A 26,434-nucleotide genomic window follows, 5' to 3' on the forward strand; every position below is an offset into this window, starting at 1 on the left:
CAACTAGAATTCTATATTTTGGGACCTGAAAGAGCATCTTCTAAAGGTATCCTTCATGGCAATCTTGCCTCTTTCTCAGGCTGCTGCTGCAGTGAATGAGCAACTGACTTCAAGCTGGTGCAGAACAATCAGATTCCTCTCCAGCAAAACTAGGGAAATCTCCCCAGCTACATCAGAACAGTGGGCAGATATGTGCATGTAGCTAGCTCACCCGTATCTCATTTCCTGCCCCAAAGACTGGTAGCTATTTGCAATGAGTTCATACTGATGATAAAACCCGCCCAAATGACTGATGGACCCCCTAATGCCCCGATCCTGTTGTTTTCAAGTCATAAGATGATGTCCCAGAGCTCTGCAGTTGATAGGATTCACAGTATTTCTTGTCAATCTGTTAATATTTGAAAAATATATGTCGTCCTACAAACAAGCCAACGCTCCCTCTTGCTATAGAGGGGGAAACTGAGGCACGGGAGGTGACTTGCCCATGGGACAAAACTGGAAATAGGACCCAGGCCTCCTGCTGCCCATTTCAGTGCTCTGTTCACTGGACCAAAGTGCTTTGGCTATTTTGAGTGGGTGTCTCAGGCAGTTACTGTAGAATATTAGAGCATTTTGGAGACCCACTGGCCGGAGGATACACCTGTAGCTAGGAATGCATGTATAGATAATATCATTGACTGCTGTCCATCTGTCCATTCCAGCTAAACAACCTACAGGGAAACCTCCCTGCAACTAATGATAAAGCAGATTGCCATCAGGCTCCATATGCCAGCAAAAAGATTGTCCACTAGCACTGGGATCTTCCATTAAGCCTCAACCCAACATTCCAAAAATGTATCCAAGAAATGAAACCCTTCTGGAAATGAAGGATACGCTTCTAAGGTTATTGAAGCTCTGGTCATTGCAGGACTATTACCTATAGGTATCGAGTGCTTTGTTCAGTTTCATGTTGAGTAGTTTTAGGGGTTGGGGTTTGAGTGACGTCACAGTGTGGCAGCTGCTTCTCTCTGCCATTCGTCAACCGGTGCTTGCAAACATCTGAGATACGGGAATTCTCTTCGTGCGTGCCAGGTACCGCATTCCACCGAGTGTGATCTGCACCCCTTGTTATCTCCTGGGTCACTGCCCTTCCATCTTTTACCTCTGGCTGCGTGGGACAGTAAATCAGTTTCACTTGCTGGTCCTTTTCTCTGCAGTGGGTGGGTACTGATGTTGGAAAGTGATGCCTGCGGTTGCTCCGGGAATGGACAGGCAGTCTCAAAGTCCAGAGGCATTTGGGGCATTTGGTTCACAGAGCAGAGTGCCTGCTTACTACTCCTCTGATTGTGTTCCCTTCTTGCCAACACACTGACAGTAAAACTGGGGTCATTTTCCTCCTTTCCAGCTGGTTTTAGCTGAGGACAATAAAAAAATGAAACTGGCCTAAAGCGAACTTCCCCACCCGCTTTGGATCTAAGCACCCCAAATCTTAGTATAGATGGGGAGAGGGAGTGAGAAATGTTTAGTGTCTGGATCAACAGGTAAACTATGTAGCAAGGGGTTAGGCTACCGGGCGCTGACAACTCGTGAAGAAAAAATGCCTGATCCTCCAGATTTACACAAGTTCAGGAAGAGAAACTCCATTAAAGTCAGGGGCAAGAGGCAATTAAACTTGGAGTGAGCTGGATGATGTGAGGGGCTGTGTAACTGTGGAACGAAAACAAGCAAAGAAAAATGTGGGGTGCAGGGAGATCTGGTCCTAACATTCCACGATGGAAGCACTTCTACGTACGGTCCCCTTCTTGAGACTGTAGCACAGCAAGATGGCAAAGAGGAGAACAGTTGATGATCCGCCACCACCTGTGTCCTCCTGGAATCTAAGCCAGTTCAAGCAACTGACTAGAGAGGGCCAAATTCTTAGCTGGGATCAGTAGTGGTCCTGATCCTTGACTAGTTCAAAGGCAGCAGCAACACTAACTTGTTTGACAATTAGCATGGGCCAGGACCTCAGCTGGTCCAATCTGGCATAGCTCCACTAAAGGCTTTTAGGAGATCAGAGTCCTGGGGGTCAGGGAAGACACATCATTGCTTCTAAGGGAGAAAACATCTTAGATGGCTGGTAGATCATAGTATAGTCTGCCAAATCTCTATATAAATACCCCTACCTGCAGGGAGAGCAGTCATTTGGAAGGGCCCTTCTTCTGCAGAAGAGAATAGTGAGGTGGGGGGGGGGGATTTGATAGCAGTCTTCAACTAGCTGAAGAGGGGGGTTCCAAAGAGGATGGAACTTGGCTGTTCTCAGTGGTGGCAGATGACAGAACAAGGAGCAGTGGTCTCAAGTTGCAGTGGGGGAGGTCTAGGTTGGATATTAGGAAAAACTATTTCACTAGGAGAGTGGTGAAGCACTGGAATGGGTTCCCCAGGGAGGTGGTGGAATCTCTATCCTTAAAGGTTTTTAAGGTCAGGCTTAACAAAGCCCTGGCTGGGATGATTTAGTCGGTGTTGGTCCTGCTTTGAGCAGGGAGTTGGACTAGATGACCTCCTGAGGTCTCTTCCAACCCTGATAGTCTATGATTCTATGATTCCTCCCTGTTTGGAATAGTAGCTGGAGATGCACCAAGAAGGAAAGTCACATGTTTATATTATGCTTCCTTCCCCATCTGTTCTGGGTAAGGCATGCAATTCAACTACGTGGATTCTCCACACAGCAGACTTCTAAACCCATGAGATCAGGAGCTTCCTGTCCAAAGATGTCATGCGGTGACTGTGAAAGGGGGAATGGATAGAGGCAGTTCTTCTTGAGAAACTGGATTTGTGTCACAATGATGTTGCAATGCCTGTTTGTGCAGCCCTTGGAAGGTGTGGCGCGTGTGACTGAGCTATTTGGTGTCATCTTGGGTTATAAGAGCAGCCACTGACGTTCCTCCATGTCTGATCAGTAGCTATCCCTAGTGACTGCTGTGGTTCATCGGTGGAGCTGCCATATAGGGTGGAAGGATGGGTAAGGAGCTGGACTGGAGATCCAGGTTAAATTCCAAGCTCTGCTGCAGACTCTTGATGTGGCCTTGGGCAAGTAGTGTCCCCTTTATGCCTCAGTTCTCCTGCTGTAAAATGGGTATAATACATACACCGTTAATGTTGTGTTTTTAAAATATTGAGCTGCTCAGATATTACAGGGATGTGGGCCTACTAAGTACCTAGGGAAATACTATGCTCTTGTTTGGGGTAAGCTACGTTTCCGACACAGTGTATTTGCCATGCAGGACAGTTGTACATCTCTAAATTCCAAGTTCTCATGTGTCTGTGTCTAAATCATAAAGAAATCAAATCTTCAGGAATGATTTAACATCTTTAGTCATAGACTCATCTCCTTAAAAGATTCAATCAATTACCAGAAAATGTATACCCGTAACATATATTTCTGGTTTGGTGGCACTAGCTTTGTAGTTATTGTCTTGGTTTAAAAGTTTGTACAGGTCCAGACACAGTGTGGCAAAGTATAAGGGTGAGGGCAGCTAACCCTGGGAACAGCTAAACAAGGGATATGGTGGATTCTCCACCATTTGGAGTCTTTACATAAATCTTGGGGGTCTTTCTGTTCAACTACAAGCTAATAAGGTCAATGCAGGAATCACTCTGGGTGAAACTCTATGGCCTGTATTATATAGGAAATCAGAATATAGATTGCCAGACAGGATCGGACCCAAGGTCCATCTTGTCCCTAGTCATATCTCTGACTCAGTGGCTGGCACCAGATATTTCAGTGCAAGACCCCGACTGTGCATAAACATAGGATAATCTCTACCTCACAGTAGGTCTCATCCATATCTCAGATAGGCAGAAATTGGTTTAAGCCCTGAAGCCTGAGATTTAATATCCTTTCAAAATGTGTTAGCACTAACTGTTATATAACTTTGAATATTCATATTATCCTTCTGAGTCCAATCTTTTTTTAATCTTGCTGAATTCTTGGCCTTGTCTATTTCCTGTGGCAATGAGTTCCACAGTCTAATGACACATCGTGTGAGACAGTTGCCATTTATCAGTTTCAAATTTGCCACTTCCTTAATTTCATTAGCAGTCCACCTGTTTTCGTGTTATGAGAAAGGGAAAGGAGAAGCTCCCTTAGGTGACTACGGATTAGATTCTCCCAATAATTCCTTCTCACCTTGATCCATAAAACAAAGAAGTTTTCTCATCTCTTCTACATCCCCAGCCCTATCTGGACTCCTTTTTATAATGCCCCCAAAAGTCAATTGTACCTATCCCTCCATTTTGAAGTGTACTACCTAGGGGTCCTGGATTAGCATGGGTGGGAAACTATTTTCCCATCCTGTGCTAACTGTTGAGATTTTTTTTAAAAAATCCTGTTCTGCATTAGGAAAAAACAGATCTCTTGAAATTTTTGAGACAGATGTACCAGAATAGCCCACAACCAGTTAGATCATTTGCTTGGGATGAGGGAGACGCATGGACTCAAACTTGGGTCTCCTATGTCCCCAGTGAGTGCCCTAATCCCCAGTCTAGTGGCTATTGTGGGATGGGTGTCTTTCTGTGGTTTTGACCAGAAATCTCATTCTGAGAACCCTTCCCAGCAAAGGTTTAACTGAAACCAACCCTTTCTCCTGGAATATTTCTATTTTAATGAATTGACAATTTTGATAGAAAAACTGTTTCATAAAAAAAAAAAATCCCAGTTGATTCTAGTCTGCATCCTGCAGTCTGATCCATATGGGTGGACCCCGGTGCCGACGCATCATTCCATTGGCTTTAACAGAACTCAACATGAGCAAAAGGACCTGCCTGCACAGAGTCCCATGAGAGTCCGCAGGTCTCAACTCATGCCGGTTCTTCCCTGGGAGTGAAACTGAATAGCAGCACACTCTTCTTGCTGTTCCCCTAGTTTTTCCTCCGCTCCACAGACGGGCTGTGCCTTTTGGTCTCTAAAGCACATTACAGCCCTGGAGTGTGTTAGAACAACCATCTTCATCCTCTTACTATGTACTGGGCTAGTTGCTAAACCAAACTGCCGGTGAGCTTGTTGCGATCCAGCTGCCACTGAAATCTGTGGGAGCGCAGCCATTTCATACAGGGCGTGAGACCCCTGTGTGAACTCACTCGCTATTTTTGGTCCAGGTCTGTGTCAATATTTGCAGGGAGAGGGAGGCCAGGGCAGCTGGCTTAGGTACACACTGGTTTGGAGTGACATTCCATCTATTTTTTGCACGCTACTGAGGAAGGAGCTGTAATGAGTAGCCGGGCCACCTAATGACTCATAAAGGTGTTTCCTCCCATTAGGATAATGACATATAAGTAGGGTTATGGTTTCCTCGTTTTATTTTTAAACCTGTACCTAGGCCCTCCCCACTAGATCAGCCCACTGACGATGGAGCGCTTTCTTTGTAGCCAGAAACAGGTGGTGCCCTTGGATTGGCTAGTTCAGCATTAAGGGATGGAGGTGTTTGCTGAGGGATGAGGAATGTGGGTGGTACTGCTGGGGGTGGGGAGAATAACTTGCTGCGCTATACACATTGTATGACCTGTTGCTGAGCAAAGAGATCCGGCATCTAATCCCTTTTCAGCTGCTGTATGACCTTGGGCAAGTTGCTTAAACCTCTGTGCCGTCTCAGCCTGTTAAAACGGGGGTTGGTGAATAGCTAATGTCAAAGGGCTCAGCTATCTCTGGCTTCTTTCATAAACACGCCCTGCTGTTGTATACAGAAGCTTGAGTTTCCATTAACTTATTTCAAATCTATCTTTGTACAGATTCTCTTTAGAGACCGAAGGGAGGTGGTGCACAGCAACAGGTAGCCCGGACACAGTTGGGTCAAAAAGCAAGCAGTCCTTTACATATCTTGTCAACCTGGGTTTATCAATTGCAGGACCTGGGTCTCAAAGCCGTGCTAAGGCATCCATGGTGCACTACGCAGACCTTTTGACTCTGGTCTGCAACTTGAGTCCACGCTGCAAAATGACAGGGCTTGGACTAGAGTCTCAGCATCTGACCCACCTTCTAGCAAGGTTCTAGGACCTGGGTCTTGAGTGCTTGCTGAACCAAGTCAGACTGACTAGTGTGTGGACGGAAGGGGGTCTTGCACTCAAACCTGGGTCAGAGCCTTGGCTTAGTGTGGGGTGTAGACACAGGGCCACCCAGAGGATTCAGGGGCCTGGGGCAAAGCGGGGAGCTGTGGTGCTTGTACTCACCCGGTGGCAGTGGGCCCGCTCCGCATCTTTGGCAGCACTGAAGGGGCCTCCTGCTGCCGAAATGTTGCCGAAGACTCAGAGTGCTGCCAGGTCAGGGCTCGCAGGGCCCCTGCGGGGCCCAGGGCCTAAGGCAAATTGCCCCACTTGCCCTCCTCCCTCTGGGCGACCCTGTGTAGACATACTGTGGGGGGGGGCATTTCCCCTCCCCTCCCTTGTGTGCATGTCAGTATTTCCTTGTCTTCAGCTTTTAAAAAGCCTCCTCTTAATGATGCAAGTTAAATGCCAGACCAGGTGACTGATAGCATTTCCACTGACACACCTTGCTTTGGAGCGGAAGTGGGGTAGTCATCTGATGGTGTCTATTGCCTACGACATTACTCATCCCTCCTGACAGTCAGGACCACCTTCTACAAGAAACCCAATTAGTGTTTGGGTAAGACAGCCGCTGGATGAGATAGTGTCTTGTTTGATTCACTTGCAGCACAGCGAGAGGGGAGAGACCTTAGCCTTAGCATCTGGAATCATCCAGAGAGAACAGGTCATGCGTATGCACAAAGAGAGGAATACTCACCCCACAGTTCATGACAGCTTTGTGTACACACCTGACTGGATGGCATTAATCATCCGTCTGTCATGCATACACACAGCATCAACAGGATTTGAATGCAGATCCGAGTAGGCCTCAGGCTGCTTAGCGTGTGAGATGGGAGTGGGCCTGCTCAGTATTTGGTTGGGTCACCGAGGGAGAGGCTGGGTGTTTCTGGCAATGGTGTAAATCAGAGATGGGCAAACTACGATCCGCGGGCCACATCCAGCCCGCAGGACCGTCCTGCCTGGCCCTGGGGCTCCCGGCCGGGAAGGCTTGCCCCGTACCATCCCCCGGAGCCATGCTGCCGCATGAGCATCGCTGTGGGTGGCAGGGCTGTGAGCTTCTGCCAAGCAGAGCGGCAGCATGTCTAGCTCCGGCCTGGCAGCACAGCTGCCAGACATGCTGCTCTGAGCGGCTTGGTAAGGGGGCCGGGGCCGGTTGGATTAGGGGCGAGGGATCCCTGGGGGCAGTCAGGGGACAGGGAGCAGGGGGCGATTGGATGGGGCGGAGCTTCTGCAGGGGTGAGGGGTGGTCGGGGACGAGGAACTGGGGGGGTTGGATAGGCGTGGAGTCCCAGGGGGCCTGTCAGGGGGCAGGGGTGTGGATAGGGGTCAGGTGACTGGGAGCAGGGGGAGGTTAGGGGCGGGGGTCCCGGGAGAGGGTGGTTAAGGGACAAGGAGCAGGGGGGGTTGGATGGGTCAGGGGTTCTGAGGGGGGCAGGAAGTGGGAGGGGGCAGATAGGGGACGGGGGCCAGGCTGTTTGGGGAGGCACAGTCTTCCCTACCCGGCCCTCCATACAGTTTTTCAACCCCAATGTGGCCCTTGGACCAAAAAGTTCGCCCACCCCTGCTGTAAATCATTCCGTAGTGGTGCTCTGCCCTCTAAGTAGGTGTAAGACCCTTACCTCCACTTGGTATCCTAAGGGTATAACTACATTGCAATTAAAAAAAAAAATAAGCCAACACAAAATCTCAGAGCCCAGGCCAAGAGACAGATCCAGTCACAGACTGGTATAACACTGACTTCAGTGGGATGATTTCTGCTTCACGCTGACATAATGGAGATGGGAATCCGCCACTTAACATGGCATAAGAGGGGCATCTCCAGTGTGTGGCCTCTGGGAAAGGCCAGTACGTAGCCTCTGGGAAAGGCTACAGTCAACAGCTTCCTATAACAAGCTCCGGCATCAACCCCAAGCTGAGCCCTGCTGTCTGCATTCTGGAAGCAGACATAGACGGTGTGGCTAAGTGGGTCAGGGCCTAATGAGCATACTGGCATTAAGCCAGTCAGGGGTGGGGAACTCACCGATTCCAACCCTTATGACCTGGTTGGAAGAAATTTAGCTGTGAAACCCTCTTGTCTGTGGGTGTATGCGTATTATGAGAAGATTGTAAGTTTAGCGCCTACATGCTCTGAGGGAGCTTGTTGGGGGATGGAGCTATCTGAGAGGTTGACATGGATATTTGTGTGTGTTGTACCAGAAAACAATTTTGCCCTGTATAGGAATTGGATAGTCTCCTTTTAAATAGTTGTGCTCACCGTGTTCTGTCTGAGGATCTTCCAGGGCAGCAGTATGCATATAGCTAAACCTTGCATGGTTATGTATAGCTAGTAAATTGTTATCTAGACACAGCAGTGTCTGTGGCTTCTTCATATTTTGCTTGTGTAAAGAGAAAAAAAACCAACAAAGGGTGATCCGGATGGAGTAAGGTGGAATAGAGTGACTGGAGATGCCAAGTGAGACTGATCCAGTTGAAAATGATCTTTTGGCTCTGAGCGAGGGAAAAATCCTGTTGGAGACGCCTACCCTTGTTGTCTGGTGACTTTGGAAATGCTGGGGTAGCGTGGCACTAATTAATCCTTCCATTAGCTGCCTCAGCAGAGACCAAAGACTTACGTAGGCTATGAAGGCTGAACTGCTTTTTCTATCCTTCTAGGGTCAGGAGCTGATTTGCAGAATCTCTTGTTCAAAGCTCCAAATGTTCTGCTCTCTAGAATAACTCGCCTCTGAGCTATGACTGTGCATGTATGTCTTCTTAAAAGGGCCAGATCCTTAGCTGGTGTCCATCGATAGAGCTCCATGGATTTCAATGGAGCTGTGTGCAAATTTATACTATTTGGAGCTCTGCCTTGAAGGTGGTGTTGGCCATATCCAAACCCTGCAAGGCTTTGTTCCTTTCAAAGGATGTTAAGCAATAACTGCCGTGACAGAGGATTGGCTCTGGCTTGTCGGATGAGACTGTTGCCTTAGTGTTGCAGATATTGCTCCACATGCTTTCAGAAGTGTTTTTGTTTTTCCTCTGACTCACTGATAGTTGGGTTGCAGAAGAGCGACTGCTTTCAGTGAGCTCACTGTGAGTTCGAGGTGCCAGTGGAGAGGTGGAGGGAGCCTGAAACAGATGACTAACCTCCATGTCAGTGCCCCCATTCTCTCTCTCCCCCGTCCCTCCACCAGCTTTCACATTCCTCCTCCAGACCAGTCTCCAATCCCTTACTCAGCCTGGACTCCAGACAGGCCTCTACAGCTTCCGGGTCGGGGACAAGGTTGAGGGATGGTACATGGGACTAACAGACTCCTTTTGCCAGGAAGGGAGAGCCATGCATGGAAGTTCCTCTCCACGCGCAGAGCTAGGAGTGCAAGCTGGTCCCATCTGCAGACCTCTCATAGATTCTTCTCATCCCATAGCTGTGTCCATGGCCATCTGCTCTGCACTAGGTTCATGAACCTCTAATATCACCTCTGAACCAGATCTACCAGAGAAACAGACAAGGGTTCCATCCAGTCTGGTACCCAGTGACTAATATGGGATGTGTTACAGGAAGACGTAAACATAGAAAACTGTGAAATACCTTATTAAAGGAGAAGATGGATTTGTTCCTGATCACCAGCTTATCCCTTGAATCATGGAGACCAATAGCTCTTGGAAGTCTACCCAGCGTAACTATTGGTGCCATTTGTGTAAATGCTGAATCCATTCCTTTGAAAACTCATTAAGCCATTTACCCTCTGGCATTGAGTGAACTGTTGCGCTGGGTCTCTGAACGCTTCTCATAGTAAGACAAGAGATATTCCTAGTCATTGTTTAAGAGACTGTATCCAGCACCTAACACAGTGGGGTCTTGGTCCATGACTGTGACTCCTAATAGCTACAATACAAAAAACCTAAAACCTTGGCAGTGTAAGTATTATTGTGGCCCACATCCTGAGATCCTTGACCCAGATATTCAAAAGGGACTAGTGACTTTGGGGCTCAACTTGGACTCTCTAAGGGGCCTGTTTTTCAGAGGGAGGATGCTCAGCACTTTCTGCGGAGCAGGCCTCTGTATCACCAGTTGAGCACCCAAAACCACGAGTCACTTTTGAAAAATCTAGCTCATTCTCTCTGGCAAAATGCCCAGTGGATGGACCCCATTTTTGCTCTTGATTAAATAAATAGAAGGAAACCCCCTGGCTTAGATACTTACTTGGGACTGACGTCAGTGAAAATGAGAGAATGGTCTTGTCCTGCCAACTCCAAATGGAGTTGGCTGGAGTTGCGAATTGTGGAACATGGACATATGAAAATAAACCTTTTGATCTCTCATCTAGAGAGAGTGCATGCATACCGCTAATTAACTCTGGCTTCAGTCAGGTGTGTTCAGAATTAAACAGGGGCATTAATGGAATGGCACAAAGGTTGTATGCAGAAGAAATCTTTTGTTTTATTTACTATAGAGGATCTGAAGCTTTCTGCAAGAGGTTTTAGTCAATTGTATCCAATGGGATTTCTTAACACTGACCCAGGCCACTCATTCAACTTCAGCATTGGCTCTGTTTATTCCTGATCAGTTATGCTGTTATGTAGTCAGGTTCTGGTTTGTGCTTAGGGCATGACCATTTAATTTAGTGAAAGGATCTCTCTGCAGCTTCACTTTGATGATCAATTGCAGGCATTTGGAATTTTCTTTCCCCAGAGGTACCAGCAGAATCAAAGGGGTGTGGACTAATGAGAAGAAGGTGTGTGGTCTAAACACTAACCTGGAGCCAGGAGCTAACAGTGCTTCTGGTACTGACTTTCCTTTTTGGCCAAGAGCAAGTCATTTAAGCTCACACTTCCATATCGGTCCATTCGTTTTGATTGTCTCCCTTTCTGAGGACCCAACTTGAGATTCAAAAAAGGTATTTCATATTGACCACCCCAAAATTGAGGGATCTAAATTGAGTTGCAATGGCAGAAAATGTTGGCCTGGATGCCCCTGCCTCAGTTTTCCCATCTGTAAAATAGGGACAATATCACTTGCCTACCTCACATGGGGTTGGCATGATGAATAGCTTTATGCTTTGAATTCTAGCCATTTATGTGGCTTCAAAGAGTTTGGTTGCCTCATGTGCTTGCAATATTTATGATCAGGAAGTTACTGTTTTACATTTTTGTTGTTGTGAGGGACACTGGTTCCCCCCCCATCCCCACACACACGACTACTGGATCAGTTATTGGGGATCCACTGTTGGGGATCCACTATGCCTATCTCACATGATCAGCTGCCTATACTTCCATTGTACTCTGATTCCACTGAAGAATGTCCCTTGCCTCACAAACAACATAATGTCTGTCTGTGGGCAACACATCTGGAGGGAAGCTGGCCTGAAAAGAACCCTTGTCTTCCAACACTTGGTTTATACCGTAATCCCTGATGCTTTGTGGAGACATGCAAAAATACAGCTGGAATTGAAGGGGTTTTTTTTCCCACCGACATCATTGCGGTTAGTTCTGTTGAATGGGCAACAAGATAGTTTAGCTGCAGAATGGAAATGTGCTGCTAGGGAAAAACAATAAGACAAGGTCCGGATAGGACATAGGAACGCCTATTCTGGATCAGACTGGTGAGCTCCGTTTCTGTTCATCTTTTGTGGAGAAAGAATAAAACTGTTTGCAAATGAGATGTATGGGCGCATCTTGGATTTGAAGCTAACAGGGCCGGATCGTTGGTCAGTTCAGTATTGGCTTGGCTATGCTTGTTTATGCACTGCAGATTAGATCCCCTAATTTGCATGCGCATTAGCAAGCTGCCATGAAAGGCAGCATTGTCTAGCAGACAGAGCACTAGACTGGAGAGTTGAGTTCTATTCCCCATTCTGTCACTGACCATGGCTAAGTGACGTCCCCTCTCTGTAGCTGTTTCTTCCTTCTACAGTCTTTTTTAGACTGTAATCTCCTTGGGGAAGAGACTGTCTCCTGTAATGTCAGTACAGCACCTGGCATGATTGGGCTCTGGTCCTAGCTAGGGCTTCTAGGTACTGCCACCATACGACACATAAATTGCCAATGCAGCCATTGTTGGAAAGTTTCGGCTCCCCTGCTACACGAGTGAGATGACACTGCTTCATTCGGTGACATGCATTCAAAGCGGGCCTTGTAGCAGTGAGGATACTTTACGCCCACTCTCGAGAGATCCAAATGTGGCAGCAAAGCTCCCCCGCTTTTGAAATGAAAGCAAGCAGCAGCCACGTCTAAAGGAAACCCACATGTTGGCAAACCAGCAGGCGGAAACACAAACAAAATGACACTGCAATTATCTGCTGCCAATCTCCTCCTCTACGTGCTGCGAAACTTGGCTCCCAGGCTGCCTCCTGGCCTGCTTTAAAACGTAAAACTATTTTTAAACTGGCTGAATCATTTTTCGAAGCTGGAGCTCAGCCCAAAATAGATCCACTTCTTGGAGTCTGAGACAACCCAAGCACGCTGGCCAAATTCCAGTCTGGGGAATCGCATCATGCCTACCTAAATACTCTGTTCCCATAGTTTCAGCTCGAGAGGGTATTTCTCTGGCCTTGGGAGTTGTGTGGTGTCTGAGATAAAGGTGCAGTTGGAATGGTTGCTTCACAAACGCTTACTAAGATGGTGTTTGCACTGGCAAGCTTGCAAGCTATGGGCTTCCTTGCTCCTGCAGGCACTTACACTTGTACTTGTATCTTGCTGGAGTCTTGCTCAGGTCCTGTGATCAAGAAAGTGCTTTGATGGGACATTAGCATGTGCTGGACAGAGATGCTTTCCTGCATCAGGGCCCAGGTGAACATACCTCTCCAGGCTCAAACGGGGAACACTGTGATTTAGACCCCAAATGACGGATACAGACATTCATGCAAGAAAACTGAAATATCTGTGGGATTCCCTCTTCTTGCATCAATAACTCTCCACAACTTCTGTTTGTCTCTCTTTCTGAGAGGGACACTGGGGTGAAATCCTGGCCCCAATGAAGTCAAGGAGAGTTTGGCAATTAGCCTCAATGAGGCCCAGATTTCACCCTAAATCTGTGTGGGGCCTTGGAACGGTGAGACCCTTAAAACAAGGGTCATTGGAGACTTGTGTGGAAATATGTACAGGATTGGGCCCTAATTTAAGACTGAAGGGTGTAACAAGCAATGCGGAGGGAAGATCAGGGTAATGGAGATGAGAATTTATAGATTAGCCATGGGCCTGAGACGACGCTCATCGAAGTTAAGACTCCAAGAGCTCTGGATCAGGCCCCAGGGGCACAACTAGTTAGTCTTGAATCACCTGAATCATGAATCAAATATCAGCAGCTGTTTGGGTCTGTGGATAGAATCTAGTCCCAGCTCTGCCACTGCCCTGCTATGACCTTAGGTAAGTCCCTGCCCCTCTCTGCCTCAGTTTCCTCTCACACCCTTTATCTAGAGTGTTACCAGTGATGCTGGGCAGCTGATGCTTTGGACGTTCAGGTGGGTCAAAGGCTGGAGGCCGGATCTGTGCACCCCCATGTACCCACTGATCCAATTGGCTTTTGAGGGAGATCAGCATTCTGCTGGGTTAGGTCAGTGTCCAATAACTCTTCTTGGTGTTGAGTCATTGAGAACACATTAGCAAGCGCTTATGCGGCAGGTAGAAAGGGAGAATCGCTCTGCATAGACCACTGGGCTGGAAAGACAAGAGGCGTGGGGTTGTGTTTGCAGTGGTGGCTTCGGGCAAATTGTCTTCCTTTTCTGCTAACCATCTTGGCCCACCTTTTGGGTAGTGGTGTGAGATCGACAGATGGACAACCTGAATCAGAGCTGCGCACTATTAGTGTAAAAAAATGCGAGAGCTTCTCCTGAAATGTGCTCATCTCAGTCTTCCTCTTGAAATATTAAAGCCTATCTGCGGATGCCACTTTAAAAGAGAAGAAAATAGGGTCAGAACCACCCGGTGGTAAAGTGATGGAGCACATAGCATGGATTTACAATGCATGAGTCCCTTTTACAAGGGTTGTTTTTCACACTGCATGAGCAGGCCCCACCTGCATCTGGTATGCAATCAGGAAGTGGTGGTTTACAAGAATTGATGAGGCTTTTTCTTCTAGAAACAAACAACATCAGCTGATTTCAAAGAAATGACTGAGGGAGGGCTGGGAGCCCTCTATAATGGCACAAGAGGTTGTTTACCGTAACAATACGTAGCTCACAGCCTTTTTCATTGGTAGATCTCAAAGCACTCCATGAAGGAAGTCAGCATCATTATCCCTATTTTACACATGAGGAGACTGAGGAACCAGGGGGAGGACGTGCAGTGAATTGGATAAAGTCACCCAGCAGGAGAGCTGGGACTAGTCTCAGTCATGTGCGTTATCCACTAGGCCATACTGTCTCCCTTAAAAATGACTTGTCCCACAGAGCAGATGTGAGAGATAAATGGGCCATTTTTGCCTAGTCACCCTAGAGAAGCTCACTGAAGCCAAGTGGAACTTGGGTGGCACTTGTGTAACTAAGAGCAGAACATGGTCTAACATTGGCCTTCGGGAGTGATAGTTACAAGGAAGAAGAGAGTCCTGCTCCCTCTTGACGCTCCTGGCCATGACTTTGGCTCATCCAAAGCTGAGACCTGAGCCCAGCGATATTTTTTGGCCAAAACTTTTTTTGCTGAAACATGTAAATTCTGGTCGTCTGAAACATTTCAAGAATTCATGTTGATTTTTGGCAAATGGGTTTTTGTTTTTTAAATGGAGCTAAGATCACAAAACAGAGCAGGTAGTGCGAGGACATTCACCTGGGAGAGGGGTAACCTGGGCTCAAGTCCCTGCTTCAGAAGAGGTTCAAACCTGGGTCACTCCATCTCAGGCGGAGGCGATGTTTGTGTCACTGCAACCAGTGGTGGGGGTGCCACCTCAGTTTTATGAATCTAGCCCAAAATTTCATTTGTTTCATTTAAAAAAGTTTTAAATGCCCAAAATTGAAACAAAACATTTTGGTTTTGACCTGAAATGAATTTTTTTCTCACATTCTAGTTCTCTGAAAAGTCTGAAATTTCAGTTCAGGGTTGAACCAAAGCAAACTTTTGATTTTATTTCATTTTTGTTTTTTCAGAATGGCTAGTGAACTGGAAACAAAAAACGGTTGTTCACAGAGCTCTAGTTAAGCCAGTTCCTAAAGAATCCATCCTAGGGTCAGGGCCTTCTCTGGGGTAAGTCAGCATAGCTCTATGAAGTTAAGTGGATTTGCGTCCACTGAATATTTTGCCCTCCTTTTTTGAGTGACGTTTCAGAGGGCTGTTTTATATCCAATTTCCCTTCCCAAGTTTGAAGCAGACTGGTATCTGGCTTGAATTACAGCTGTGAGATTGAGCCCATGTGCTGTCTGAGATCTTGGGAAGTCTTTCTGTTAAATTCTCCTAGCCTCTGTATAGTTTTCTAGGGCACTAGCGCTGTCTATTAGTCAGACACATTCGGTACTGTTCCATCAATCTATGAAAGATCTCATTTCGCCTGTAAAATCCCCAGCTGCATAAGCTACTTGCCCAAATGAAAACAAATCAATGATGTTTGGTTTGGTTTGGAAAAGTTCCCATGAAGGCACTTAGATCTGGATCCACAAAAGTACTTACCCCCAGATGAAGGCACCTAAGTCCCATTTTTAGGCTCCATTGCTATCCACAAAACCTTGTAGGCGCCTAAACTAACTCGGCACCAAAACAGACAGAATAGAAGTTCCCTCGACGCCCATGTTCCTGCTTGCTATGTATCCAGCACAATCATTTGCTAGTAACAACTTCTGGGTAGAGCTGGTCGGAAAACAGAATAGCAACCCTGTGGGGAGATTCTGACATTTTGAAATTTTGTTTTTGTTCCAAATTGTGTGTGTGGGGAAAAATAATCAGAAGTTGGAAACATAGCAGAATGGGAATTTCAAAATGTTTTGACTCTGAAGCTTTTTGATAGGGTAAAACTATTATAATAGCAAATATTCAACATATTTTATATATGGAACATGATAATTATTATAAGTTGGAATAATTTGTTTTTACCTTGATTAAACAGTTAATTTCCATCTAAGCTGACGTGTTCCCCTGAAAGGGTTACATTTGAACAAAACTTCATTTTCCAATGGAAAGCAGCCCCATCGACATTTTCCGACTCTCTCTACTTCTGGGCAGGAATGACCCAGGCTACTAATCAAACTGGAGATTAGAGGTCAGATTCTTCTAATTTACATCACCGTAATTCAGCTAATTTGGAAAAATGCTGGTGAAGGCAGAGCAGAATAAGCTCTTGGAGATCAAACAATGCTTTGCAGTCTTGGAGTCATAGAGTTTAAGTCCAGAAGGGACCACTAGATCATCTATTCTGACCTCTTGTCTGTCACATGCCATCGAAGCCACCCAGCACCCATTTACTAACCCAACATCTGCAATGAGACCAAATTATTACAGCCCACAGGAGACCAGAGAATTATGTGCCACAGGTAGAGAGTAGGACAGACTGAGGTGCTCCAGCGCTCGAGGACTCTGCAATGGCAAGGAAGTGATTGTGAATCCTGGCGAGTGACTCCCACCCAGCAGAGAGAGGTTTAAAAAAAAACAAAAAAAAACAAAAAAAAAAACACCAAGGTCACTGCCTGGGGGACAATTCTTTCCCAACCCCACACATGGTGATCAGTTAGACCCTGAGATGTGAGCAAGAACCAGCCAGCCAAGCACCTCAGAGAAAGGATGCTCAGTACCACCACAGAGCTCTGGCCCACCCCATCCAGTGTCACATCTCCAGTTGCGGCCATCCCTGATGCTTCAGAGGAAGGAGGTGGGGAACAAAAACAGAATATATTGGAGGGGGGGATACTTTCCTGACCCCTGCCAGTGGCCAGCTGAACCCCTGAATCATGAGCTTTTAGGAACACAAGACATGACATCAGGGTTCTCTAAGCACTCCTTGCCCTAGAGCTGGGTTGAGGAGACTAATCCAAACTAGTAAGACCCTGCTCCAGCAAAGTGCTTAAGTTAAGACCAAGAATGGCGTTAGAGGGATTGTTTTAGAGTGGTTCGAGTGAGTATAACTAGAAGCTAGGGGATGAAACGGAGCAAAGGAGAATGCAAACTGAACTCAACATGTTCTTGACAGTAAGATCTGCCAGGTCATAGAGCAGAATGTCAAGCACTTGGAAACCCCACTGCTAAGACATGCAAGACTAGACACAAGGACATACACAATTTAGGGTGGTAGTATATATGAATAGAGTAATATCTCTTTAAATAGTTTGAGTTTCTTAGTGGCACTCACCACTTACCACGTTCCTTCCAGAAACTAGTCCAAGCCAGCTATATACATCATGCTGGTTGGATCATGTTAATAATCATTACCAAACCAGCATCTTTACAGTGAAACTCTTTTTTGTTTTTCTAACCAGAAGATTCTCCCCAAAAGGAGGTGCATCATTCCCAGAGACACTGCAATACCAGGTCAATGCATGGGGTGGACAAGCAAGCTCCAATTCCAGCCCCCTGTTTCAAAAATCAATTTAATATACAGTCCTTAAATAAAGGAAATTTTTCTTTGTGTAGAGGAAACATGATTATTTGGGATCCAACTCTGCCCAGGCCATTCCTGCATATTGTTAGTTGTCATCTCTTGCTCTTTACCCAAAGGTGCAATCTTGCACTGTCTGAGAGAAAGATGGATGGGGGCTGTTAGGATCTAGTCCACTTCTAATTCCAACGGCTGCTCATTTTTGTGTTTAAATATGAGGCCGGATGCCCAGAGCTGCAGCCCAGCCAACAGGGACATGCCGATTTATACCACCTGAAGATCTGTCCCCTGGTCTCTGAGCTGAACTAAAAACTGAACCTCAAACATGCCCCTCTCCAATTACCCCAACCTTACATTTGGCAGAAATTTGTTATCTGTTGTAGCTGAATGTCTGGATGAAACCACTTTCAGAGGGAAGTGGTTAGGCCCCAGGTACTTGCATTCAAATGAGCACAAGCAGTGCAGCAGTTGGGTTCCTGTGTTGCCTTTCGTGAGCGGATGGAAAGAACCCCCGTTTTCAGATTTGGTGCTTTCCTGGTGATCTCTCAGCACCACGGAGCGTAATCTGAGGAAGGATCGCTCTGAAGCACACACTCTGCAGTGCGGCCGCATTCTGTAAGGGAAGAGGGCAATGCCAACCTGCAGCCATCTGTCATCATTCTATAAATACACCGTATGCAGAGTAAATGCACAACACCTGAGCTGCTTAGAGATTCCCATCCAGTCTCGTCCAGTGCTCTGGCTGGCAGCAACCTGTGGGAATTTGCCACAGCTTGGGCTATCTGGACCCCATCTGAGCTCTCTTCTTTGCCAGCTCTGCAACTTTGCTGCTTCCTCCACTCCAGAAGTTGGAGGTGGTTTAGATCTGGAGTTCTGATCCTGTCTTGCCTTTGTACCAACTTAATGGGCCCAAAATCTGGTCTTGCTTCATTTCAAATGGGACTCCCAAGAGAACAGGCCCAACTCTCTTCACCTACAGCAGTGTAAATGGGGTGTGCCGGCAGGGCCACGTTCTGATGTCAGTTACGCTGGAGTAATCTGGGAGTAACTCTCTCGAAGTCAGTGAGGTCACTCTGGATTGAGATGGGTGCAGCTGTGAGCAGAATCTGACCTAAGGGAGGCACAGCAGGGTATGTGAGATCAGAACTGGCCCTGGATGTATGGAATACAGAGGGCTGCATGGTGGCTGGATGATTGGCACTGCCACTGGCAACTTTACAGAGGATGCCTGTACTTGCAAAATGAAGGGCTTTTTCAGCGTAAGTGCCATCTCCTCAATGGGATTTAGGCCCATGCTTAAAGTTGGTGCTTTCCTAAACTGGTGCCTATATACCCCATGGAACAGCCAACCTTTTGTTTTAAAGAATGGCCATGGTAAGCAAAGTATCTGGTCACAGGGCAACTTGTCACCCCACAGAACTGTTTCCTCAATGGCATTCTGCTCTGACACTAGCATAACGTAGTCCCCTACCTTGAGTGAATGCATCACTCATACCCACTTCGTCATGCATCCGACGAAGTGGGTATTCACCCACGAAAGCTCATGCTCCAAAACGTCTGTTAGTCTATAAGGTGCCACAGGACTCTTTGCTGCTTTTACAGATCCAGACTAACACAGCTACCCCTCTGATACTTGCCTTGAGTGAGAGCTTCAACTACATCTACGTGCCCGTTCCACAAACCGGAGATCCCTCTCCCAATTCTTCATGTGTGCCTGCGTGATCCCAGTACCTGCAGCAAATATTGACCTGCCTTCCCCTGCTCACTCCTGGGAAAGAGATCCATGCATTTCTGGGGCTGCAAACATTGGAAAATGCCCCTTTATTCCTTGGCAGCTGCGCCTGCTTTTTAATAAGCACTTGCCAGCCTCTTGCATTAATAACCCCAAGCATCAGCAGTTAAGGGTATCTGGGTAAAACATTAAATATCGCCAGGTTCTGTGACAGAAAAAACCTGAATGGAGCTGAGCACTAATGGGATTCAAAACTGAAAGGAAAGGTGACCGAAAAGCGGTGAGCACACTATAAGTAGAGTAGGAAACCCATGTAGAGTGGGAAAATGCAAAGCCAGAAGAGAAACTGGGATTTGCTCCAAGCAAAAATTTGTTGTCCTTTTGGCCCCAGCCACTTGTTAAATGCCTCTCTAGTGGTTTATTCCTGGCAACATGCCACTTTTCCACCCCTCATTCGGTGGGATGGTGCAACTCTTAGCAGACTCTGGAGCAGACCTGCGCTAAGCTCTCACTGCTGGCTAACAGAGTCTCGTGGGTGACTTGGAAAGCATTGTGTGGTGGACTCTGACCATGCCCCTACACTGGGTGGGCACAAGCAGTGGATGGTATAGATCCAGCTTTGCACCATCCCATAATTCTCCGATGCAGGAGGAAATTGCCAGCTGGGCCTTTAAAGTTGTTTTAAGTCACCTTTGAGTCCTCAGTAATATGGATCTGGCCTGTTCGAGGCAAGAAATATTTCGAAGGAGAGAAATCTCTTGTAATGGGGCTGGGCATTTCCATTGATTTGTTGTAAGTTGGTATTTAAGAACTGTGCTGTTAATTTCCGATGGGGTCCTATGCACTAATAATATCTGCTTAACTCCTGTGCATTGCCTGAGCTGAGATGAGAAATGACCTTATTGGCAAAAAAAGCTGGAAGCTGACATTTTCTGATGATTTTGCCTGATAAAGGTCCAGAACTAGACAGACTTCAACCAGCTGAGGTCTGGCCTAGTGTGCTTCCTATGCCTTGCTTGGAGCCATGAAAATGTAAAGCCCTCTATGAAATGGTAAGCTTAAGCTCTTGAGCATGGAAAAGTCTGTAAAGCCAGTTTTGATGGCGTGGCAAATGCAATACACTAGAGGAATAATGATGAGTTCTTTCCAAAGGTTCTAGCAAAGTGTTTACCCAGGGCTGGGTGAATACAGTGGTGTAACAAAGAAAACAGAGCCCTGCCCTGCACACCGAGTGTGTGGTGAGCTTGCCAGATCTGATCCAACTCCATCTTTTTCCAACTGCAGCGAATGTAGTAACCTAAAAATAATTGCTTCCACCACAGAGTTAACTTCACAACTCGGTATCCTGCTGCTTCTTCTGTAGAGAAGTGTTCAGAGTCATTTTCAATACTGGGCCAAATTCTGTTCTTTGTTACAACTGTGTGAATCTGGAGTGGCTTCCTTGGCTACCCTGGATTTACTTCATTCTAAATAGGAGCAGAATTTGGCACTCTCATATAATATATATAATATCTCTAAAGCTACAGGGAGAGGGGAATCGCTCTGCTCTTCATGATCCAGATTCTGATCTCAGTTATACCAATGTGAATCCATTGACTGATATGAATCGATCAGGATTTGCACCAATGTAAGTGAGCTCAGAACTTGGCAGGGTGTGTGTAACTCCTCATCGATGTACCTTTGAATTTATACGTTAAAACAGAGGAGAACAGACTCCTGGCACACAACTGATTGCAGCTATGTTCACTTACCAAGAAAAATCTGTTGTTTATTAATGTGGTTCCATTCTTATAATTTGTGGGTGGGGGGTGGGTTGTCTGCTTGTTTTTTCCCTTGAAGCGAAAATACAGTTCTTGCAGAGACCCCAGCAGATTTTCAAACTTGATAGCAAATTTGAAATTGCTTGACGCGAAGTCCTGAAACTGCAGAATAGTTGCAGACTTTTGCATAATCCTGTGCAAAAACTCATGACAGCTCACATGTTGAGTGGCTTGCTCTTCAGAGTTTTGAAGGGGTATTCCCAGCTCCCAGACTCCAAAACTGAGTCAGCATCCCCAAATTCAGAGATGAAAAATAATCTTTCATATGTTTTCTGGTTTTTAAACTTGAGGGTGCATTTGGGCACTGGTGCACTTCAGTCCATCCTATTCTCTGCCTGTGGCACAGAATAGTCTAGTCTTCTGAGGGCTGTAATACTTTGGTCTCATTTTGGTTGGTGGGTTTAGTGTGCAGCTGCTGGGTGGGGTTGGAGGCCTTTAGAATCATAAAATCATAGAATATCAGGTTTGGAAGGGACCTCAGGGGGTCATCTAGTCCAACCCTCTGCTCAAAGCAGGACTAATCCCCAACTAAATCATCCCAGCCAGGGCGTTGTCAAGCCGGGCCTTAAAAACCTCTAAGGAAGGAGATTCCACCACCTCCCTAGGGAACCCATTCAGTGCTTCACCACCCTCCTAGTGAAATAATGTTTCCTAATATCCAACCTAAACCTCCCGCATTGCAACTTGAGACCATTACTCCTTGTTCTGTCATCTGGTACCACTGAGAACAGTCTAGATCCATCCTCTTTGGAACCCCCTTTCAGGTAGTTGAAAGCTGCTATCAAATCCCCCCTCAATCTCTTCTGCAGACTAAACAATCCAAGTTCCCTCAGCCTTTCCTCATAAGTCATGTGCTCCAGCCCCTCTAATCATTTTTGTTGCCCTCCGCTGGGCTCTCTCCAATTTTTCCACATCCTTCTTGTTGTGTAGGGCCCAAAACTGGACACAGATGAAGCCTCACCAATGTCGAATAGAGGGGAATGATCACGTCCCTTGATCTGCTGGCAATGCCCCTACTTAAACACCCCAAAATGCCGTTAGCCTTCTTGGCAACAAGGGCACACTGTTGACTCATTTCCAGCTTCTCATCCACTGTAACCGCTAGGTCCTTTTGTTTTACAGGAGGTCAGACCGGATGATCAGGTGGTCTCCTCTGGCCTGTGACACTCAGATCAGACTTTCCAGTTTTCCTCTGCAATGATGAAGGCTAGAATTGTGCTGAGATTGTCACATGGTAACATGACCGCTGTAGCCGGGCTTTAAGATGACATCAAGTATTATGAGCCTTGTGATAACATTTAGCCTTGTCGACACTGCTAGAAGGGCATTTAGTTCGCAATGCACATCCTTGCGCTGTCAGTGCTTTGGTATGGTTTCACTGAGTAACCATCCTGATTCTCATTAGGGTGAGAGCAGAATCCGGCTTTTTGTCTGCTTGTTTCAGTGGTGGGTGGTTCCCTGCATGCTGTTAGCTGTGAGACTCAGTTTCCCAAGTCAGGCTCTCGTTATTGGGTGCACCAATTGCACCCCTTGCTCTTGCACACATGTCTGGATACTTGGGCACACAACTATCTGCATAAGTTAGGCACTGCCGTCCTGTGCATGCAGTCATGGGCATCTAGCTCCGATATGGTTAGGGGCAGCAGTAACAGCACAGGGAAGGAGAGATCAATCCTGGGAACCAAATGGAGTTGTCTAACAAGTTCTAAGTTCGACATCACCATGATTGACAACATTCTTCTTTTTACTGATGACCAGATACTGGCTTCCCTATTCTTTTAAATGCTGTCAGCCTCTTTGTTTTTCCCCCAGGATGTGCTCTCATGTGAGTAATATTTATCAGATGGACACACTCAATCTGTGGTTTTTAGCCATGCATCTGTGGTCCATACTTGGATGGGAGGCTTCTAAAGGTATTCCCGGTTATTCGGTTATTGCAGGAAGTGGCGTTGCTAACTCAAGCACAGAGGAATCTCCCATTGGAGTCTGAGGTGAGCCAGTGTCCTGGTGTGGTGGTATGGGCCTCCAGGTAGCAACTCCACTAAAAAATGGCAGAACTAAGGTCCTCCTGCCTGCTTGTGGCCTCTGGTGATGACCTTGGTCTATGACTCCTCTATAAATTCTTCCCAGGCTTATGCTGGTTGGTCATCAAAGAATCCACCCACCCATGAGGAGGTGCTGAGCTGTGGACATCATCTCCAGTGTCACTCCCACAAGCCCTATTGACCATCAGTGGCGGAACACCAAGGAAAGTCAGCTGTGGCATTGGCCCGCATGACCATCTGAGAAGGGTTCATCCATCATCAAAAGGGGAGCAGCTTCCATGACTGGCCCGCAAAGCTTGCACAGCATCAGCAACCTTGGAGGGCAACTTTTTTCTGGATGAAACACTTAAAAAGGCCAAAGTTTAAAGAATAGACTTATTGGAGACACTCTATCTTCTACTTGCCACAGTCGGAGAGTGGGTGTTGGACTGCTTGGTTCACCGCTGACTTGCTCTGTGACCTTGGGCCAGCAGTTTCTTGTCCGTACTATTTAAGAACTGCTCTGAAACTCAGGCTGCTAGCTTTGTCACTACTTCAGTCTCCCAATATTATAAAATGAGAACAATAAACTTTCCCTGGTTCAGAGGGAACCTGTGAGAAGAGCTCAGTGATTTTTTTTTTCCGGCAAATAAACTATTCCTCTGAAAAATTTCATCCAGTTCCATTTCTGAGGCCAATAGGTTTGCAGATGGCTCAGAGACGTGCTAGAGAAGCACAGTGTCTGCTAAGCTCCTTGTCCACTCAGTATCCTGAGCATGTCATTTATCTACATGAAACGTGACCAGTTCACCTAGAAGGGATGAAAAAGCGTCTAATCTAAACAACTGGATGACGCTAAGTTGCTCTACTTCAGAGCAGGCCAATCAGATGCTACTTCCTCATACTGTCTACGCCTGTTCTAGTGACAGGAGATACCACACTCCTTGCAGCAATCACACTAATTATAGAAAATGGGCACTGCAATAAAACTTAAAGCAGAGAGCACAAAATGCCAGGCACGCCTTAATAACACACTTAGCTTTGGGAAAAAGCCAGACAGTTGAAGAGTTCAACTCAAACAAGCTGCCAGGAGTTATTTAAAAAAAAAAAAAAAAAGGAATGTCCCACAGTGGGGAAACAAATATCAGGGTGTTCTTCAGTGAAGAAACCAAATTCTTTTTATTCAAATAATACCTGGAAGTCTTGTCTTCATTAGTGATCTAGAAGGAGGAATACAATAAAACCTCAGAGTAACGAACATGTCGGGAATGGAGGTTGTTCGTAATTCTGAAATGTTCGTAACTGCGAACAAATCATTCTGGTTCTTTCAAAAGTTTACAGCTGAACATTGACTTAATACAGCTTTGAAACTTTACATTGCAGAAGAAAAATGCTGCTTTTAACCATCTTAATTTAAATTAAACAAGTACAGAAACAGTTTCCTTACCTTGCAAATCTTTTTTTTTAAAGTTTCCCTTTATTTTTTAGTAGTTTACATTTAACACAGTACTGTACTGAATTTGCTCTTTTTCTTCTCATCTCTGCTGCTGCCTGATTGCGTACTTCCAGTTCCAAATGAGGTGTGTGGCTGACTGGTTGGTTCATAACTCTGGGGTTTGTAACTCTGGGGTTCTTCTCTATATGGTGTACTGGCATTACTGATCCTTAATGAGGAGGAGCTGTAGAGAAATAATGCAAAGGGAGCTGGAGAGAATAGAAATTTGGTCAGTCTGGAAACAAAGTGATCTGAAACATGTCACCCCATGAAGAGAAATCTGGGAAGAAGTTTCTTTTCTTTTCTTTCTATTACATGTGGTAGCACCTATAAGCCTTGCATTTAGGCACCACTCTTGCAAGAACTCATCCCTCTGTGTTCATTGGGCATTTGTACAGCTGTAGCTGCCAATAATTCTCTTTCCTGCTGGTTCGAGGTTCATGAGGGTGCAGGGCAGGGGTTTCTGATGGTGAGTCAGGAGAAAGCAGCTTATGAAGATCTGGCCCCTAATTAGATGCCAGAACAGGAGAAGAGATCTTTGCCGACAGTGATATGGAACACACCCCTTCTTCTCTTTTGGAGCAGTGTCCTTGGGTTTGAGACATCTGCCTTTTCTTTGCTGTTTTCCTTATGTTTCGGTTGAAGCACTTTCCAAATGCCGGGTGCGGAAGATGCGGCTGCTGCCTGGGGGCAGGAATAGGTCATGTCCTTGCCATTCACACCACTGGATGTGAGCTTTGGCTCTCACGCTTACCGTGCCCATCCACTGGAAGTAGAAGTGCTATGGTATAACGGGCACAAATACCCTTTAGACTGGGAAATTCTGGGGCTGCGCCTTCCCTTCTCATGCACAGTAGAGATATGCAACTCCCCGAGCCCCGTGGTTGCATTGCAACTTGCAAAACGGGGCCTTGTGGGTGACACCTAAATGGGCATAGACAAAGGATCTGTTGATAGAAAAGGTCCAAGCCCAACAGTCTCTGAGCTGATTTGCAAATATGTAGGGGCACGCCCAGAATTAGAGCTGGTCAAAAAACATTGACAACACTTCTGTTGAAAAATGCTGTTTCATTGCACCTGAAATGTTTTGCAGACACACATTGGTTTTGATGACAATTTTTTTTCATGTCTAGGATGGAATGGAGAGGAAACACCCACCTCAGATTTGCCAGTACCCACAGGGACTTGAACTTGGGTCTCCCCCATCCTGAGTGAGTGCCCTAACCTCTGGATTGCTGGGGTGGGTTAGCTCTCCTGCTTGTCACAAAAAATGTTGAAAGGTCACTGTTTCATTCTGCATCGCAACAAAAATGCATTTCAAAACCTCAACATTTTTTGCGCTACGGAATTGTTTTCCAGCCAGTCCTGGCCACAGCTTCCACTGGCGTTGGTGAAAGGAGCCCAGGAACTTTTTGTGCCTGAGTCAAAGATGAGCTAGTTCAGATGATCCAGTCCTCTGTGCACAACCTACGGAGCACCACTCCCATTCCCAGCATGGCTAGCTCCTTTTCTGCCCTGCCGGTGGCCATGCTTCTAGGACTCCTGCAATGGGATCATGGGTGAGGGAGAGGCTGTTAAAGCTGCTCAGGGTGTGAGGGGGGGATGACGGTCTCTCTTCCTGTAGAATGCTGTAGTGATTTCTTTAGTATGAGGTAGCCCCGGTTTAAAGAAATCGGAGTGGAAGAGGAGAGGGAGTGATATCGGAAAATGGTTGGTAACTTAAGAGCATTTCCCAGAACCTTGTGATGTTGTCAGGCCAACTTCCCAGCTGACCACAGGGTGGATTTCAACAGGCCTGACACATTAGTTACAGTGCGTTAC

At 46.4% G+C, this 26,434-nt stretch overlaps 1 protein-coding gene and 1 pseudogene across 1 annotated transcript in view; one reads left to right on the top strand and one right to left on the bottom strand.

Annotated features, from left to right (window-relative positions):
- TIA1 (TIA1 cytotoxic granule associated RNA binding protein) overlaps positions 1-26,434 on the top strand; it is a 222,085-nt gene that overhangs the window by 14,001 nt on the left and 181,650 nt on the right. The window lies entirely within an intron of this gene.
- On the bottom strand, positions 17,439-17,566 carry LOC127046101 (uncharacterized; annotated as a pseudogene).

Source organism: Gopherus flavomarginatus, chromosome 2 (assembly GCF_025201925.1).
Source record: "Gopherus flavomarginatus isolate rGopFla2 chromosome 2, rGopFla2.mat.asm, whole genome shotgun sequence".
In the NCBI taxonomy this organism is placed as follows: Eukaryota; Metazoa; Chordata; order Testudines; family Testudinidae; genus Gopherus; species Gopherus flavomarginatus.